The sequence below is a fragment of the Anas platyrhynchos genome, chromosome 33 (genome assembly GCF_047663525.1).
Source record: "Anas platyrhynchos isolate ZD024472 breed Pekin duck chromosome 33, IASCAAS_PekinDuck_T2T, whole genome shotgun sequence".
Classification (NCBI taxonomy): Eukaryota; Metazoa; Chordata; class Aves; order Anseriformes; family Anatidae; genus Anas; species Anas platyrhynchos.
In genome coordinates this window covers 8161460-8179736 of record NC_092618.1, presented here as the reverse complement: position 1 = coordinate 8179736, position 18277 = coordinate 8161460, and positions in this window count along the sequence as shown.

Below are 18277 nucleotides of genomic sequence, written 5' to 3'. Positions count from 1 at the left end.
ATTCTGTAAAAATTGGGGGGGAAGTGAGGGGGGGCTCACATGGACGGGGGGGGAGGGAGCGGGGGGCCGGGCACCCCCATGGGCACCCCCAGGAGCACCCCCCCACCTCACCCCACAGCGGGCGGGGGGGGGATGCCGGACGGTGCCCCCCAGTGTCTCTCCATCCCCCCCCCCCCCCAGCTCCGATATATACAGACAATAAATACAGGGCCCCCCCCCCGGGATGGGGAGGGGGGGGCTCAGGCCGGGGGGCGCGCGGGGACGCAGCGGGGGGGTCCCTGCGCCGGGACAGAGCCGGGGGGGCAGAGGCAGCGGAAGGAGCCGGGGGTGTTGAGGCAGCGCCCCCCCCGGCACAGGGCGGCCTCCGAGCACTCGTCGAGGTCTGCGGGGAAAAGGGGGGGGGTCAGGGGGGGTCGGGGAGGGGGATTAAGGGGGGTTGGGGGGGATTTGGGGTGGGATTGGGGTGGGATTGGGGGGTTTTGGGGGGATTGGGGGAGATTGGGGGGGGAATGGGGTGGGATTTGGGGTGGGATTGGGGGGGGGGTTGGGGGGGATTGGGGTGGGATTGGGATTGGGGGGGATTGGGGTGGGATTGAGGGGGATTGGGATGGGATTGGGATGGGATTGGGGTGGGATTGGGGTGGGGTGGAATTGGGATTGTGTGGGTTTTGGGGTGGGATTGAGGGGGATGGGGATGGGATTGGGGTGGGATTTTGGTGGGGATTGGGATTGTGGGGGATTGGGATGGGATTGGGGTGGGATTGGGATTGGGGGGGATTTGGGGGGGGATTGGGGTAGGATTGGGGAGGATTTGGGGGGGATTTGAGGGGGGATTGGGGTGGGATTGGGGTTTGATTGGGATTGGGTAGGATTTGGGGTGGGATTGGGGTTGGGATTGGATTTGGGGTTAGACTGGGGTGGGGAGGGGTTGCGGATGGGATTGGGGTGAGATTTGGGATGGGATTGGGGTGGGATTAGGATGGGTTTGTGTTGGGATGGGAAGGGATTTGGGGTGGGACTGAGATTGGTTGGGATTTGGGGCGGGATTGGGATTTAGTTGGGATTTGGGGTGGGATTGGGATTGGATTTGGGGTCGGACTGGGGTGGGAAGGGGTTGCAGATGGGATTGGGGGGGGTGGGGATGGGATTGGGGTGGGATTGGGATTGGGGGTATGGAATGGGCATGGGATCGGGATTTGGGGTAGGATTGGGGTAGGATTGGGGTAGGATTTGGGGTTGGATTAGGGTGGGATTGGGGGTTGGATTAAAGTGGGATTGGGGATGGGATGGGGTGGGATTTGGTCTGGGACTGGGGTTTGGGATGGGATGGGATTGGGATGGGAACAGGCTGGGATTATGCCGGGATCAGGCCGGAATCAGGCCGGAATCAGGCCGGGATTAGGCCAGGATTAGGCTGGGATCAGGCCGGGATCAGGCCGGGATTAGGCCTGGATTATGCCAGATTAGGCCGGGACTAGGCCGGGATTATGAAGGAATTAGGACGGGATCAGGCCGGGATTATTCCGGGATCAGGCCGGGATTAGGCCGGATTAGGCCGGGATTATGCCGGGACTAGGCCGGATTAGGCCGGGATTAGGCCGGATTAGGCCGGATTAGGCTGGGATTAGGCCGGATTAGGCCGTATTATGCCGGGATTATGCCGGGACTAGGCCGGATTAGGCCGGATTAGGCCGGGACTAGGCCGGATTAGGCCGTATTATGCCGGGATTATGCCGGGACTAGGCCGGATTAGGCCGGATTAGGCCGGGATTATGCCGGAATCAGGCCGGGATTATGCCGGGACTAGGCCGGGACTAGGCCGGATTAGGCCGGATTAGGCCGGATTAGGCCGGGATTATGCCGGGACTAGGCCGGGACTAGGCCGGATTAGGCCGGATTAGGCCGGATTAGGCCGGGATTAGGCCGTGTCTCACCCACGCAGGCCACGCGTGCCGCGTCCAGCCGGTAGCCGGGGTCGCAGGCGCAGGTGAAGCCCTGGGGCACCCGCACGCAGTGCCCATGCTCGCAGCCGCTCAGCACCCCGCACAGCTCCGGCGGCAGCGCCTCGTCCCGGGGGTCTGCGGGGGGGGGTCCCCGTCAGCCCCCTCCCCATAAAAAAAACAAAATCCCCCCCCAAAACCCCTCAATCCCGCCCCCCCCCAAACTCACCATCCTCGCTGGCTCGCCCCGGCCGCTCGGCCACACCATGGGGCTGGAAGAGCCACGGGGGGGGGTCCTGGGGGGCGCTGGGGGGGCTGCGGGGCCGGGAGGAGCGGGGGGGGCCCCGGCGGGACCCCTCGAAATCCTCCAAGTCCTCGTAGCGGGGGGGGGCGGCGTAAAGGGCGTCCCCGCGGGGGTCGTAGCCCCCCCCCAGCCCATAGGGGTCGTAGTCGGCGCGCAGCCCCGGGGGGGGCAGGCGGGGGCCCGGACCCCCAAAGGGGAGGGGGCCGTAGGGCAGCCCGTAGTGGGGGGGGTATTCGGGGCCGTATTCGTAGGGGGGGCCCAGCCCCGGGCCGGGGGGGCGCAGGACGTTGCAGAGGAACTCGAAGTCATCTGGGGGGGGGGGGGGGGGAGAAAAAAAAATGGGGGGGGGGGCAGGTTGTGGGGTGGGGTCCTAAAAATTGGGGATGCTAAGGGGGGGGGTGTAAAGAGGTGGGGGGGGCACTGTTATATGGGGGGTACCCAAGGGGTCTCCATTAGGGGGGGGGCGTTGTGGGGTGGTGGGAGGGGTTCCCATTATTGGGGGGGGCAAAGGGGTCCCTGTTATGGGGGGGGTCCAAGGGGTCCCAATCATGGGGGGGGTGTCTAAGGGGGACCCACTCTGGGGGGTGCCCATGGGGTCCCCATTATGGGGGTCTGGGGGGGGTCCCTATTGCTGGGGTAGGAGGGGGGCAGGGTGGGGGTCCCCCTGTGTGGGGTCTTGGGGACATGGGGACATGGGGACATGGGTATAGGGGATGGGGGGGTCGTGGGCATGGGAGGGGGCATGGGGACGTGGGCATGGGGGGGGGGACAGGGACATGGGGGGACATGGGGACACAGGGATGTGAGGCTATAGGGCCTTAGGGACATGGGGACATGGGGACGAGGGGACAAGGGGCCGTAGGGGACACGGGTGCATGGCAACATGAGGCTATGGGGCCACGTGGCTGTGGGGTCATAGGGACGTGGGGACATGGGGACACGGGGACATGGGGACACAGTGAGGTGGGGACATGGGGAGGTGATGTGGGATGTGGGGAGACAATGGGGGACACTGGGATGAAGGGATGTGGGACATGGGGACATGGGGACACGGGGATATGGTGACGTGGGACAGGGGGATGTGGGACAAGGGGAGGCGACGTGGGACATGGGGACACAGGGACACGGGGATTTGGGGACATGGGGGATACAGCGCCATGGGGATATGGGGACACAGGACGTGGGGACACGGTGACGTGGGACATCAGGATGTGGGACATGGGGACACGGGGACACGGGGATTTGGGGACATGGGGGATACAGCGCCATGGGGGTATGGGGACACAGGACGTGGGGACACGGTGACGTGGGACATCAGGATGTGGGACATGGGGACACGGGGGGGGCATCAGGGGACAGTGCCGGGACACGGGGATGGGGGGCCACGGGGACATAGGGCAGGGATATGGGGACACGTGGGGACAGGGCGACACGGGGGGGGTGACGGTGACACGGGGGGGGTGACAGGGGGTGGCCTCACCCATGGCGCGGGTGTCGTTGGTGACGCAGCGGCGCTGGGAGCCGTCCAGCACCAGGGGGGGGGCGCAGGAGCAGAAGTAGGAGCCCACCGTGTTGACGCAGCGGCCCCCGATGCACGGCTCCGCGTCCTCGTCCTGGCACTCGTCGTTATCTGGGGGGGGGGCGGTGGTGGTCGGCAAGGGGGTGGGGGGCACGGGGGGGGGGGCTGGAAGGGGGCTCGGGGGGCTGGAAGGGTGCTCGGGGGGCTGAGGGCAGGGTGCTTGGGGTGCGAGTAGGGTGCTCGGGGTGCAGACAGGGTGCAGGCAGGGTGCTGAGGGTGCAGGGAGGGTGCACTCAGGGCACAAGTTGGGTGCTCAGGGTGCAGGTATTGTGCAGGGAGGGTGCACTCAGAGCACAATTAGGGTGCTCAGGGTGCAGGTAGGGCACGCTCAGGGTGCTCAGGGTGCTGGCTGGGTGCTGGAAGGGTGTGGGCAGGGGTGCTCAGGGTGTGAGCTGGGTGCAGGCAGGGTGCTCAGGGTGCAGTCAGGGTGCAAGTAGGGTGCTCAGGGTGCAGGTAGAGCGCACTCAGGGCACAAGTTGGGTGCTCAGGGTGCAAAGAGGGTGCTCAGGGTGCAGCCAGGGTGCACTCAGAGCACAATTAGGGTGCTCAGGGTGCAGGCAGGGTGCTGGCAGGGCACAAGTTGGGTGCTCAGGGTGCAAGTAGGGTGCACTCAGGGCATAAGTTGGGTGCTCAGGGTGCTGGCTGGGTGCTGGCAGGGTGCTCAGGGTGCAGGCAGGGTGCAAGTAGGGTGCTCAGGGTGCTGGCAGGGTGCTGGAAGGGTGTGGGCAGGGTGCTCTCAGGGTGTGAGCTGGGTGCAGGCAGGGTGCTCAGGGTGCTGGCAGGGTGCAAGTAGGGTGCTCAGGGTGCAGGTAGAGTGCACTCAGGGCATAAGTTGGGTGCTCAGGGTGCAGACAGGGCACGCTCAGGGTGCTCAGGATGCAAGTTGGGTGCTCAGGGTGCTGGCTGGGTGCAGGCAGGGTGCTCAGGGTGCAGGTAGGGTGCTGGCAGGGCACAAGTTGGGTGCTCAGGGTGCAAAGAGGGTGCTCAGGGTGCAGCCAGGGTGCTCTTAGGGTGCTTTCTGGGTACAGGTTGTGTGCTCAGGGTGCAGGTAGGGAGCTCAGCGTGCTGGCTGGGTGCTCAGGGTGCTCTCAGGGTGCAAGTAGGGTGCAGGCAGGGTGCAAGTAGGGCGCACTCAGGGCACAATTAGGGTGCTCAGGGTGCAGGTAGGGCGCACTCAGGGTGCAGTCAGGGCACAAGTCGGGTGCTCAGGGTGCAAAGAGGGTGCTCAGGGTGCACTCAGGGCACAATTAGGGTGCTCAGGGTGCTCAGGGTGCAGGCAGGGTGCACCCAGGGCACAATTAGGGTGCTGAGGTCAGGGTGCTGGGGGTGCTGGGGGTGCTGGGGGTGCTGGCAGGGTGCTCAGGGTGCTGAGGGCAGGGTGCTCAAGGTGCGAGTAGGGTGCTCGGGGTGCACAGGGTGCTCTTAGGGTGCAGTCAGGGTGCAAGTAGGGTGCTCTCAGGGTGCAGGCAGGGTGCTCAGGGTGCTCAGGATGCAAGTAGGGTGCTCAGGGTGCAGGCAGGGTGCACCCAGGGCACAAGTAGGGTGCTGGGGGTGCTGAGGTCAGGGTGCTGGGGGTGCTGGGGGGGTGCTGGGGGGGTGCTGGGGGTGCTGGGTGCTCACCCACGCACTGCAGGTGCTCCTGCTCGTAGTAGTAGCCGCTGGGGCAGTAGCAGCTGAAGCCGGGGGCGGCGTTGATGCAGACCCCCCCCCGGCACAGCTGCGGCGCGAACACCCGGCACTCGTCCACATCTGGGGGGTAAGGGGGTAAGGGGGGGGGCGACGTCAGGGGGAGGGTCCTCGGAATTGGGGGGGGCACCCCCGAAACGGGGGAGCCCCTATATAGGAGGGGAACCCCAAAATAGGGGGGGTATTGCCCCAAAATAGGCGGGATGCACCCAAAAGGGGAGGGGCGTAACCCCACAAAATAGGGGGGGCATCCCCAAATTGAGGGGGCACCCTGAAAAATGGGGACATCCCCAAAATGGGAGGGGTGAGTCCCCCAAATGGGGGCCATTCCCAAATTAGGGGGGGTGAGTCCCCAAAATGGGGGGCATCCCATAAATGGGGGAGCCCCAAAACAGGGGTGGCATCCCCAAAATGGGGGGGCATCCCCAACATTGGGGAACCGCTAAATACAGGGGGGAGCCCCTGAGTAGGGGGGGGAGTCCCTAAACGGAGGGAGCCCCCAAATGGGGGGGGCCCCATCGCTGTGCCCCCCCCGCGGCCGCACTGACCTGCTGCTGAGCCCTGGGGCCCCGTGGTCTGGCCGGTCCCGTGGGGGCAGAGGGCTCGGTGCTCGGCTTGGGGGGGGGACAGAGGTGTCACCCCCCCTGCACCTTGGCACCATCCTGACCCCATCCCCAGCCCATCCCTGTCCCCATCCACACCCCGATCCCAATCCCATCCCATCCCAGTCCTAATCCCTGGCAATACCCACCCCAATCCCAATCCCTTTACAATCCCATCCCCATCCCCATCCCAAATCCCATCACCACCCCAAACCCATCCCAATCCCTTCCCACCCCAATCCCAGTCCCATCCTCATCCCATCCCCATCCCATCCCCATTCCATCCCAGTCCCAATCCCAATCTATCTCAATCCCATCACCAACCCCATCCCAATTCCATCTCCACCCCCCAATCCTATCCCAATCCCATCCCAATCCTAATCCTATCTCCATCCCAATCCCATCCCATCCCAGTCCCAATTGCAACTCCAATCCCATCGCCATCCCATCCCATCCCAAATCGCATCCCATCCCACTCCACTCCAATCCCAATCCCATCCCATCCCATCCCAGTCCTATCCCCATCCCTTCCCATCCCAGTCCCAATCCCCATCCCCATCCCCATCCCCATCCCCATCCCCATCCCCATCCCCATCCCCATCCCCATCCCCATCCCCATCCCCATCCCCATCCCCATCCCCATCCCTATCCCCGTCCCCATCCCCAATCCCAATCCCCATCCCCAATCCCACTCCCACCCCAATCCCTTCCCACCCCACGCCATCCCCAATCCCCTCCCCCCCCCATAGCGTCCCCATGTCCCCACCGGTTCCAGGCGTGGGGCACGGCCTCGGGGGGGGGCAGCGGACCCCCCAGGCGCCCCCCACGCTGCAGCAGCACTGCTGCCGGCTGACGTTGGGCGCCAGCACCCCGCAGGCGGGGCTGAAGCACGCCGCCAAGCCCGGGGGGGCTTCCACGGCTCCGGGGGGGGCCGGAGGAGTGGGGTCGCTGGGGGGGGTCCCCCGCACATCCCCGTCACCGGATCGAACTCGTGCCCCCCGTCGGGGCAGAGGCAGAGGAAGGAGCCGTCCACGTTCTCGCAGCGCGCCGCCCCGCACACCCCCGGCAGCGTCGCGCACTCGTCCACGTCTGGGGGGGAAACACGAAGGGGGGGGGCTCAGTGTCACTCTGGGTGTCCCCCCCCTGCTGTCCCCGCTGTCCCCGTACCCTGGCAGTGGTGGCCGTGCCGGGCGGCCTCGTAGCCCTGGTGGCAGGCGCACTGGAAGGAGCCGGGGAGGTTGTGGCAGGCGGCGTGGGGGCCGCAGCGGGACCCCCCCTCGGCGCACTCGTCCTCGTCTGCAAGCGGGGAGGTGACGTTTTTTTGGGGGGAGGGGGCGGTGGGGACATTGGGGGGGGAGCGTGGAGCCGTCCCCCAAAAGCTCAGCCCCATGGGGGGGTCCCCACTGTCCCCCGATGGTCCCTGCTCTCCGTCTCCATCCTGACCCCATGGAGAAGCCCCCCTGCACCTCGACCCCATTGGCTTGTCCCCAGTGGCCCCATTGGCTTGTCCCCAATGTCCCCCATCGTTTTGTCCCCATTATCTCCCGTGGTGTTGTCCCTGATGTCCCCTGCTGCCCATCCCCATCCTGACCCCATAGAGAAGTCCCCCTGCACCTCGACCCCATTGGCTTGTCCCCAGCATCCCCGTTGTTTTTTCCATGTCCCCCATAGCTTTGTCCCTATTGTGCCCCATTGGCTTGTCCCTGATGTCCCCCATGCCATGGCCCCTCAGGGTCCCCTCAGCCTCTCCGTACCCCCATCCCCATCCCCGTGCCCCAGTCCCTGTCCCCATGGCCCCATCCCCGTCCCCATGGCCCCATCCCCGTCCCCATGGCCCTGTCCCCATCCCCATGGCCCCATCCCCATCCCCATGGCCCCATCCCCGTTCCCATGGCCCCATCCCCATCCCCATGGCCCCATCCCCATCCCCATGGCCCCATCCCCATCCCCATGGCCTCATCCCCGTCCCCATGGCCCCATCCCCATCCCCATGGCCCCGTCCCCATCCCCATGGCTTCATCCCCGTCCCCATGGCCCCATCCCCATCCCCATGGCCCTGTCCCCGTCCCTATGGCCCCGTACCCTCACACCCCCCGCCGTCCCGGGGCCGGTAGCCGAGCTGGCAGGGGGGCACGCAGCGGTAGGATCCGGGCAGGTTCTCGCAGCGCTCGGCCCCACACAACTCGGCCCCATGCTCCTGGCACTCGTCCACATCTGCGGGGACACCGGGGGGACCCCAAGCATGGGGGGGGGACAAGGTGGGGTGGGGGATGATGGGGACCACGGCCCCGGGCAGGATGAGCCCCGTGCGCATCACAGCCCTGTGTGCGGGTTCCCATCCCTGTCCCAGTCCCCATCCTCGTCCCGTTCTGGTCCCTGGACCTGTCTCCATTCCCATCCCATCCCCAACCCCATCCCAATCTCACCCTAATCCCATCCCAATCCCACCCCCTATTTTCATCCATTATTGGTCTCCATCTCCATCCCCATCCCAATCCTGTTCCAATCCCACCCCCATCCCCATTCCAAACCCATTCCATCCCCATCCCAGTCCCAGTCCCAGTCCCAGTCCCAGTCCCAGTCTCAGTCCCAGTCTCAGTCCCAGTCGCAGTCGCAGTCCCAGTCCCAGTCCCAGTCCCAGTCTCAGTCCCAGTCCCAGTCCCAGTCCCAGTCCCAGTCCCTATTTTCATCCATTATTAGTCTCCATTTCCATCCCCACCCCAATCCCATCCCCATCCCATCCCATCCCATCCCAACCCATCCCATCCCCACCCCAATCCCCTCCCATCCCCCTCCCATCCCCATCCCAATCTCACCCCAATCCCATCCCCTCCCATCCCCACCCCAATCCCCTCCCATCCCCTCCCATCCCCATCCCCATCCCAGTCCCAGTCCCAGTCCCAGTCCCAGTCCCAGTCCCAGTCCCAGTCCCAGTCCCAGTCCCTATTTTCATCCATTATTAGTCTCCATTTCCATCCCCACCCCAATCCCAATCCCATCCCCATCCCATCCCCATCCCATCCCCATCCCAATCCCACCCCAATCCCATCCCCTCCCATCCCCATCCCATCCCCATCCCAATCCCACCCCAATCCCATCCCCTCCCATCCCCATCCCATCCCCACCCCAATCCCACCCCAATCCCACCCCCTCCCATCCCCATCCTAGTCCCAGTCTCTAAACCCATCCACTATCGGTCTCTATCTCCATCCCCACCCCAATCCCAACCCCAACCCCAATCCCAATCCCCATCCCCATCCCATCCCCACCCCAATCTCCTCCCATCCCCATCCCCATCCCATCCCAATCCCATCCCAATCCCATCCCAATCCCCTCCCATCCCCACCCCAATCCCCTCCCATCCCCATCCCAATCCCACCCCAATCCCATCCCCTCCCATCCCCATCCCAATCCCAGTCCCTAAACCCATCCACTATTGGTCTCTATCTCCATCCCCAACCCCAACCCCAACCCCAACCCCAACCCCAATCCCAATCCCAATCCCAATCCCAATCCCAACCCCAACCCCAACCCCAACCCCAATCCCAATCCCAATCCCAATCCCAATCCCAATCCCAACCCCAACCCCAACCCCAACCCCAACCCCAATCCCAATCCCAATCCCAATCCCAATCCCAATCCCAACCCCAACCCCAACCCCAACCCCAATCCCAATCCCAATCCCAATCCCAACCCCAACCCCAACCCCAACCCCAATCCCAATCCCAATCCCAATCCCAATCCCAATCCCAACCCCAACCCCAACCCCAACCCCAATCCCAATCCCAATCCCAATCCCAATCCCCGCTCACCCTCACACCCCCCGCCGTCCCGGGGCCGGTAGCCGTGCTGGCAGGCGGGCACGCAGCGGTAGGATCCGGGCAAGTTCTCGCAGCGCTCAGCCCCACACAACTCGGCCCCGTGCTCCTGGCACTCGTCCACATCTGCGGGGACAGGGCCACCCTCGCCGCCAGCCCCAGGGTGGGGGGCACCCAAAATCCCCCCCCCCCAACCCCCCAGCCCCTCACCGTGGCACTGGGCCCGCTCGGCGTCGGTGCGGAAGCCGGCGGGGCAGTGGCACTCGAAGGCGCCGTCGGTGTTGGCGCAGCGGCCGCCCCGGCACACGTCCCCGCGCTGGCACTCGTCCACGTCTGGGGGGGGACACGGGGTGAGGACGGGGGGGACATGGGCACGGGGTGGACGTGGGTACAGGGGGGGGACACGGGGGCAGGGGGGATACGGGGAAAGAGGGGGACACAAGGGGCTGGTGGCACCCCGTGGTACCCGGATGCGTGGGTGGGCGGTGGAGGGGTGGGGTGGGATGGGATGGGACTGGGGTGGGATTGGGATTGGGATGGAAATGGGGATGGGGTGGAAAAGGGATGGGATGGGATTGGGGTGGGATTGGGATTGGGGTGGAAAAAGGGTAGGATGGGGATGGGATTGGGGTGGGATGGGGATGGGATTGGGATGGGGATGGGGACTGGGGTGGGAATGGGGATGGGATGGAGACAGAGATGGGATGGGGGTTGGGATTGGGGTGGGATGGGATGGGGACAGGGAGAGACATTGGGATGGGATAGGATGGGGATGGGATTGGGATGGGGATAGGATTGGGATTGGATGGGGACATGGATAGGCACGGGGATGGGACTGAGTAGATTAACTGGGACTAAAAAACCGCAACTGGAATAGAAACCACAATGAGAATGGGGACTGCAATGGGACCGGGATGGGTATGGGGACGGGGACAGGGACAGGGACAGGGACAGGGACCGGGACCATGCCGGGCTCTGACCAACGCATGCGGTGCCCTCGGGGGTGCTGGCATAGCCCTGGGCGCAGAGGCAGCTGTAGGAGCCCTCGGTGTTGAGGCACTCGCCGTGGGGGAAGCAGAAGTCGCCCTCCAGGCACTCGTTGACATCTGTGGGCAGATGGGGGCCGTGGGGGGGCCGTCGGGTGTGGGGGGGACACGGCACCATCCCCACGCCGCCCCCACCACTCACCCGCGCATGGCGCGCCGCCGGCACCCACCCGGTATCCGCGCCGGCACTGGCAGTGGAAGGAGCCCTCGGTGTTACTGCAGCGGCCGTGGGGACCGCAGGGCGAGCCCGTGGCGCACTCGTCCACGTCTAGGGGGTGGCACAATTAAGGGTTGGCCCCCCCCTCGGGGGGACAGGGGGGACGTGGGGGGACGCGGGTACCTGCGCAGCGCCCATGGTGCAGCTCGAAGCCGTCGCGGCACGGCCGGCACTGGAAGGAGCCCGGCGTGTTGGCGCACTCCTGGCCGGGGCAGGCCAGGTGGTTCTCGCACTCGTCGATGTCTGCGCGGCACGGAGAGGGGGCGGCGGTGGTGGCACCGCGGGGAGGGCGTGGGTGGTGGCACCACGGACGGGGACACCACGCATGGGGACACCACAGATGGGGACACCACGTATTGGGAGGTTATGGATGGGTTCACCATGGATGGGGACTCCATGGATGGGGACACCACGCATGGGGACACCACGCATGGGGACACCACGTATTGGGAGGTTATGGATGGGTTCACCATGGATGTTTAACCCCGTGGCTGGCAACACTATGGCATGGTGACCCCATGGCTGCTGACCCAATGGATGGTGACCCCATGAACGATGACCCCATGGGTGTTGAACACGCAGATGGTGTCCCCATACCCTTGGTGTCCCCATACCCTTGGTGTCCCCACACCCCGGTGTCCCCACACCCAGTGTCCCCACAGCCCGGTGTCCCCACACCCCCGTGTCCCCGCTCACCCTGGCACTGTCCCGTGGGCGTGCTGGCCTGGTAGCCGGCCGGGCAGACGCAGCGGTAGCCACCGGGCAAGTTCTCGCAGCGGCTCTGGGCGCAGGGCGAGGGGCTCTGGGCGCATTCATCCACATCTACGGGGACACGGCCACCTCAGCCCCATCCCCGTTGTCCCCATTGTCCCCCTCTGTCCCCCCCCCGTCCCTGCTGACCTTGGCAGTCGGTGCCGCCGGGGCCGGGCCGGTAGCCGGGGCCGCAGACGCAGCGGAAGCTCCCCACCGTGTTCTCGCAGCGGCCGGGGGCGCAGGGCCGGGGGCTGCGCCGGCACTCGTCCACGTCTGGGCAGGCGGGGGGACGGACGGCAATGGGGACAGACGGACGGACAGGAGCGGGGACGGATGGAGAGGTGGGTGGGAGGGAAGGGGGAGAGGGGAGTGGGGAGGTGGGTGCGCGGGGAAATGGGGGCAGGGGGAAATGGGGGCACGGGGAGGTGGGGGCATGGAGAGATGGGTGGGTGCGTGGGGAAACGGGTGCATGGGGAAATGGGGGCAGGGGGAAATTGGGGCTTGGAGAGGTGGGTGCACGGGGAGGTGGGTGCACAAGGAAGTGGATAGATGGGGAAATGGGTGCACGGAGAAATGGGTGGGTACATGAGGAGGTGGGCGCATGGGGAAATGGGTGGGTACATGGGGAGGTGGGCGCATGGGGAAATGGGTGCAGAAGGAAATGGGTGCGTGAGGAAATGGGTGCATGAGGAAATGGGTGGCTGCACGGGGAAATAGGTGCACGGGGAAACGGGTGAGTGCATGGGGAGGTGGGTGCATGGGGAAACAGGTGCACAGGGAGGTGGGTGCACAGGGAAATGGGCGCACGGGGAAATGAGTGCAGGGGGAGGTGGGTGCACGGGGACATGGGTGCCCAGGGAGGGGCCGGGCGCCGCTCACCGATGCAGTGGGTGCCCTGGGTGCTGAGCCAGAAGCCGGGGTGGCACAGGCAGGTGTAGCCGCCCTGGCGCGGGACGCAGCGCCCGGGGCCGCAGATCCGCGGGTTCCGCTCGCACACGCTGCCGGCGGCTGCAAGCGGGCACACGTGAGTAACACATGTGTGTGCAAACGGGCAGGCGTGCAGCTGTGCACACCTGTGCAAACATGCACGCATGCACACTGTGCACGTGTGTGCAATCAAGCATGCATGCAACTGTGGACATGTGTGCAAATAGGCATACAGGACACATGCACACGTGTAGGCGTGTGTAAGTAGGCATTGTGCACACGTGTGTAAGCAGGCATGCATGTAGCCGTGCACACGTGTGCAAATAGTCATGCATGCAAACCGTGCACACGTGCACAATATATTTAGCTGTGCATGCATGAGATGCACACGTGCTACTGCAGCTGCATGCAGCTGGGCAAGCCTGCAATGGTGTGCACACGTGTAACACGCACGTGTGTAACTGTGCACGCCTATAACTGTGCACAAATGAGACTGAATAAATGCAAATTGCACACGTAACTGCTTGCACATGTAACTGAGCACACGTGCACATGCAACTGCACACATGCAGCCATGCAAGCATGCAACCATGCACAAGTGCACAGCCACATGCACACACGTGTGACCTTGCACGCCTGTGCTGAGATGTGTATGTGCAACGGCGCAGAGCGTAACCACACGTGCAAAAAATAAAATAAAATGCACGCACACAGCTGCACACAGTGCAACCCTGCGCACATCTGCAACCATGCATGCGTGCAACGGTGCACACACGTGTGCAGCCGTGCACAAGTGCCCCAGCCCTACCTGGTGCCGGACCCTCCGGGCCGGGTGGCGTGGGGAGGGGTCCCAGCAGCCCCAGGGTGGGTCGAGGCACGATGACAACCTCGGGGGCTGGTGGTGGCACCTCGGGGATGCGCGGTGGCACCTCGGGGACGCGTTGTGGCACCTCGGGGACGTCTGGTGGCACCTCGGGGACACGTTGTGGCGCCTCAGGGACCCGCTGTGGAACCTTGGGGACATGTGGCACCTCAGGGACATGCGGTGGTGCCTCAGGGACACGTGGTGGCACATCAGGGACATGTGGTGACACCTCGGGGACACGTGGTGGTACCTCGGGGATGCGTTGTGGCACCTCGGGGACACGTGGTGGCACATCGGGGACCCGTGGTGGCACCTCGGGGACACGCGGTGGCACGTGTGGGACGCGTGGTGGCACCTCAGGGACGCGTTGTGGCACCTTGGGGACCCGCGGTGGCACCTCGGGGACAGGCGGTGACCTGCTGGGGGGCGGCCGACCGGGGCGCCAGCGAGCTGTGGGGCAGAGCAATGGGGTGAGGGGGGGTCCTGGCAGCCGGGAGGGGTGGGGGGGGACAAAGCGGGGGGGACAAGGGGCTCACGGGCGGCGGTCCCAGCTGGGGAGGGGACACGGGGACGCCCCAGGGGGACACGGGGCAGGTCCTGGCCCAGGTAGCGGGTGTTGTAGTGCAGGTCGGAGGCCGAGTAGTGGTAGCCGGGGCCGGCGGGGCAGATCTCCTTGAACCCCTCTGCAATTGAAGGGGGGGGAGGGGGTGTCAAAATGGACCCCCCCCCAAAAAAAATTACCCCCCTCCCCCAAAAAAAACCCCCCTCCAAAGGGTGAGCCCGTGGCTTTGGGTGCAAATCCCATGAAACGGAGGCTCCCCAAAGGGTTTTTGTTTTTTTTGGGGGGGGTCCGCCCTAAAGGGTTTTTTTTGGGGGGATCCCAAGGGGTTGGGGGGGTCCCGGGGGGGCTCACCGGAGCCGAAGGGGGGGCAGCGCTGGCACGCCGGCCCCCAGGCCTTGCCCACGCGGCTGCAGCAGCAGATCTGGCGGGTGATGTTGCGCAGGGTGGGCAGCGCGCAGCGCCCCTCCCGCAGCACCCGGTAACATGGCCCCCGCGCCTCCGAGATCACCTGGTGGGCTGGGGGGGGGGGGGGCGGGGGGGTGGTACCGGTCACCCTAATCCCAATCCCAATCCCAATCCCAGTCCTAGTCCTGGTCCTAACCCCAATCCCAATCCCAACCCCAATTCCAATCCCAACCCCAATTCCAATCCCAATCCCAGTCCTAGTCCTGGTCCTAACCCCAATCCCAATCCCAACCCCAATTCCAATCCCAACCCCAAAACCCCAATCCCAATCCCAATCCCAATCCCAATCCCAATCCCAGTCCTAGTCCTGGTCCTAACCCCAATCCCATTTCATCCTGTTCCCATCCCAATCCCACCTCATCCTACTCCATCCCCATCCCACCCCAATCCTTTCCCCTTCCTCTTCCCTTCCCTATCCCCTCCCAATCCCAATCCCAATCCCAATCCCAATCCCAATCCCTATTCCATTTCAGACCACCCCCATCCCCATCCCATCCCCATCCCCTCCCAATCCCAACTCCAACTCCAATCCCAACCCCTACTCCCTCCTCACCCCATCCCCATCCACATCCCAACCACAATCCCAATCCCAACCCTAATCCCAATTCCAACCCCAATCCCAATCCCTACCACAATTCCAGGCCTTGCCCCGACCTCAACCCCAACCCCAATTCCAATTCCAATCCCAATCCCAGCCCCAGCCCCAGCCCCTGCCCCAACCCCAATCCCAATCCCAATCCCAATCCCAATCCCAATCCCAACCCCAACCCCAGCCCCAACCCCAATCCCAATCCCAATCCCAACCCCACCCATAATCCCAACCCCAACCTCATCCCCAATCCCACCCCCAACCCCAACCCCAATCTCAACCCCAACCCCAACCTCACCCCCAATCCCAATCCCAATCCCACCCCCAATCCCATCCCGATCCCAACCCCAATCCCAATCCCAACCCCAACCCCAATCCCAGCCCCAACCCCAACCCCAACCCCAATCCCAATCCCAATCCCAATCCCAATCCCAATCCCAACCCCAACCCTACCCATAATCCCAACCCCAACCCCACCCCCAACCCCACCCCCAATCCCATCCCGATCCCACAGATGCAGCTGCTCCGGGACGAGTCCAGGATGAAGCCCTCGTGGCAGAGGCAGGCGAAGCTGCCCCGGGTGTTGGTGCAGAGCCCGTTCTTGCAGAACCCCCCCTCCTGGCACTCATCCACATCTGGGGGGGGGACGCACACACACAGGGTGGGGGTCAGCACCCCAAAACCCCCCCCATCCCCTTTTAACCCCCCCAAAAATAAATCTCCCCAAACTCACCCACGCAGGAGCCGTTGGCGCGGCGGAAACCTTTGGGGCAGGGGTGCTGCCCCACGGCGGGGGGGTTCGCTGCAAATGGGGGGGGGGGAGGGGGGGACAAAGTGAGCCCCCCCCACACACCGCAGAACCCCCCCCAACCCCATAACCCCAAAAAAAACCCCGCTGCCTTACGGGGGTCGGCGTCGCAGGGCTGGCACTCGTGCACCCCCCAGGCCACACCGGCCCCCCGGCAGCAGATGTCCTGGGTGCGCAGACCGGGCAGGGGCGAGCTGCACTGCACGGGGCGGGGGGGTCGGGGGGCGCCGGGACCCCCCCCGTGTCCCCATGTCCCCCCCCACGTCCCCATGTCCCCACCTGGATCCCCAGGTCCCCCTCCGTGTCCCCACCACGTCCCCAGCCCCACATCCTCGGCCACCTCCCCGTGCTCACGGTGCCATCCCCATGTCTCCACCCCAATGTCCCCATCCCCATGTCCCCATCCCCACCCCAATGTCCCCATCCCCATCCCAATGTCCCCACCCCAATGTCCCCATCCCCATGTCCCCATCCCCACCCCAATGTCCCCATCCCCATCCCAATGTCCCCACCCCAATGTCCCCATCCCCATGTCCCCATCCCCACCCCAATGTCCCCATCCCATCCCAATGTCCCCACCCCAATGTCCCCACCCCAATGTCCCCATCCCCATGTCCCCATCCCCACCCCAATGTCCCCATCCCATCCCAATGTCCCCACCCCAATGTCCCCACCCCAATGTCCCCATCCCAATGTCCCCATCCCTGTCCCCATGTCCCCATCCCCGCCCCCAAGTCCCCATCCCCATCCCCATGTCCCCCATCTCCCCAGGCACAACTTGTGGCCATTTCCTCAAGTCCTATCATTAGTTATCTGAGAAAAGAGGCTGACCCCCTCCTCATCACAACCTCCCTTCAGGAAGTTGTAGAGTACAATGAGGTCTCCCCTGAGCCTCCACTTCCGCAGACCAACCACCCCCAGCTCCCTCAGCCGCTCCTCACAGGACTTGTGCCCCAGGCCCTTCCCCAGCTTTGTAGCCCTGCTCTGGGCACACTCCAGGGCCTCGATGTCCTTCTGGTACTGAGGGGCCCAAAGCTGAGCACAGCACCTGAGGGGCGGCCTCACCATGTAATACACAATAAATGTTTGTTCATTGTCTTTTGTATTATAAAAACAAGGAGTTCTGTTTGAGGAGCAGGAGTTGCAAAAGATCCCTGCTGAAGTAAGGAGCTGTATAATACTTGGCTAGACACTATGAAAATTCTTTTGCTTAATGTAACAAAAAAGAGAACCCCCTCCCCTTCTCTCCTTCTGCATCTCAGTTGCCTCTTTCGTTCAAAGACCCTGCTGCAAAGCTCATGTAACCATCTCCTGATAAGTTGTTAAACTAGTGTATCAACATCCTGCCTTCCTGTCTCACGCTGGGCCAACATGACCAACTAAAAAAAGAAGTTGAACCACAACGCCGAGGAAGACTACGGCCTTCATCTTCACGACCACCAGAGGGACAGAGACGACCCCCTAGCAACAGTGCGCACAGTCGCAGAATATACCAGGATGTGCTGCGTAATCCCGGAATTACCAAGATGTAAAAAGGGACCCTGGGGGGGGGTGAGGTGCGTGCCGTTGGTGGAGCCGAGACTCCGTTGCCGCCCAGCGCTGTTTTGCTTGCTGTTGCTTACTCAATAACTTCCTTTCTATTATTAATGCAATGCTCTCTGAAAATTAATTAAGGGGGCAACTTATAACACTGGGGAGCTCTGCTTGGGCATGGCTGGTGCGGCTGGTGGCGAAAGTGGGGTGGCTGGCAGGCAGCCTGCGATGGCAACCGATTGTGTTGCCCTTCACGGGCACCAGGCCTTGCAGCTGCCCCTGAGCAGCTCCTCTGGGAAGGATCCAGCGCTGAAGCATCTCACAGTGCTGGGAGCTCCCTTCACATCGGCCACGCTAATGCTGAAATTCCTCCTGTCCTCCTCCCTGCCAGGCGTCCAGCCAGGTGCAGGAGCACTCCATCTGCCTCTTCCAAGCCGTGGTGGAGGCTGTGCTGCGGCAAAGGACGAAGAAAATGAAGAGGACAGTTCACAGGAGCCTTCTCCCACTCTACGTTCATATGAGAGACCAGAGTGAGAGCGTAGCAAAGGTACAGATCTCAGAGCTGAGCAGTTATGTGGGCAAG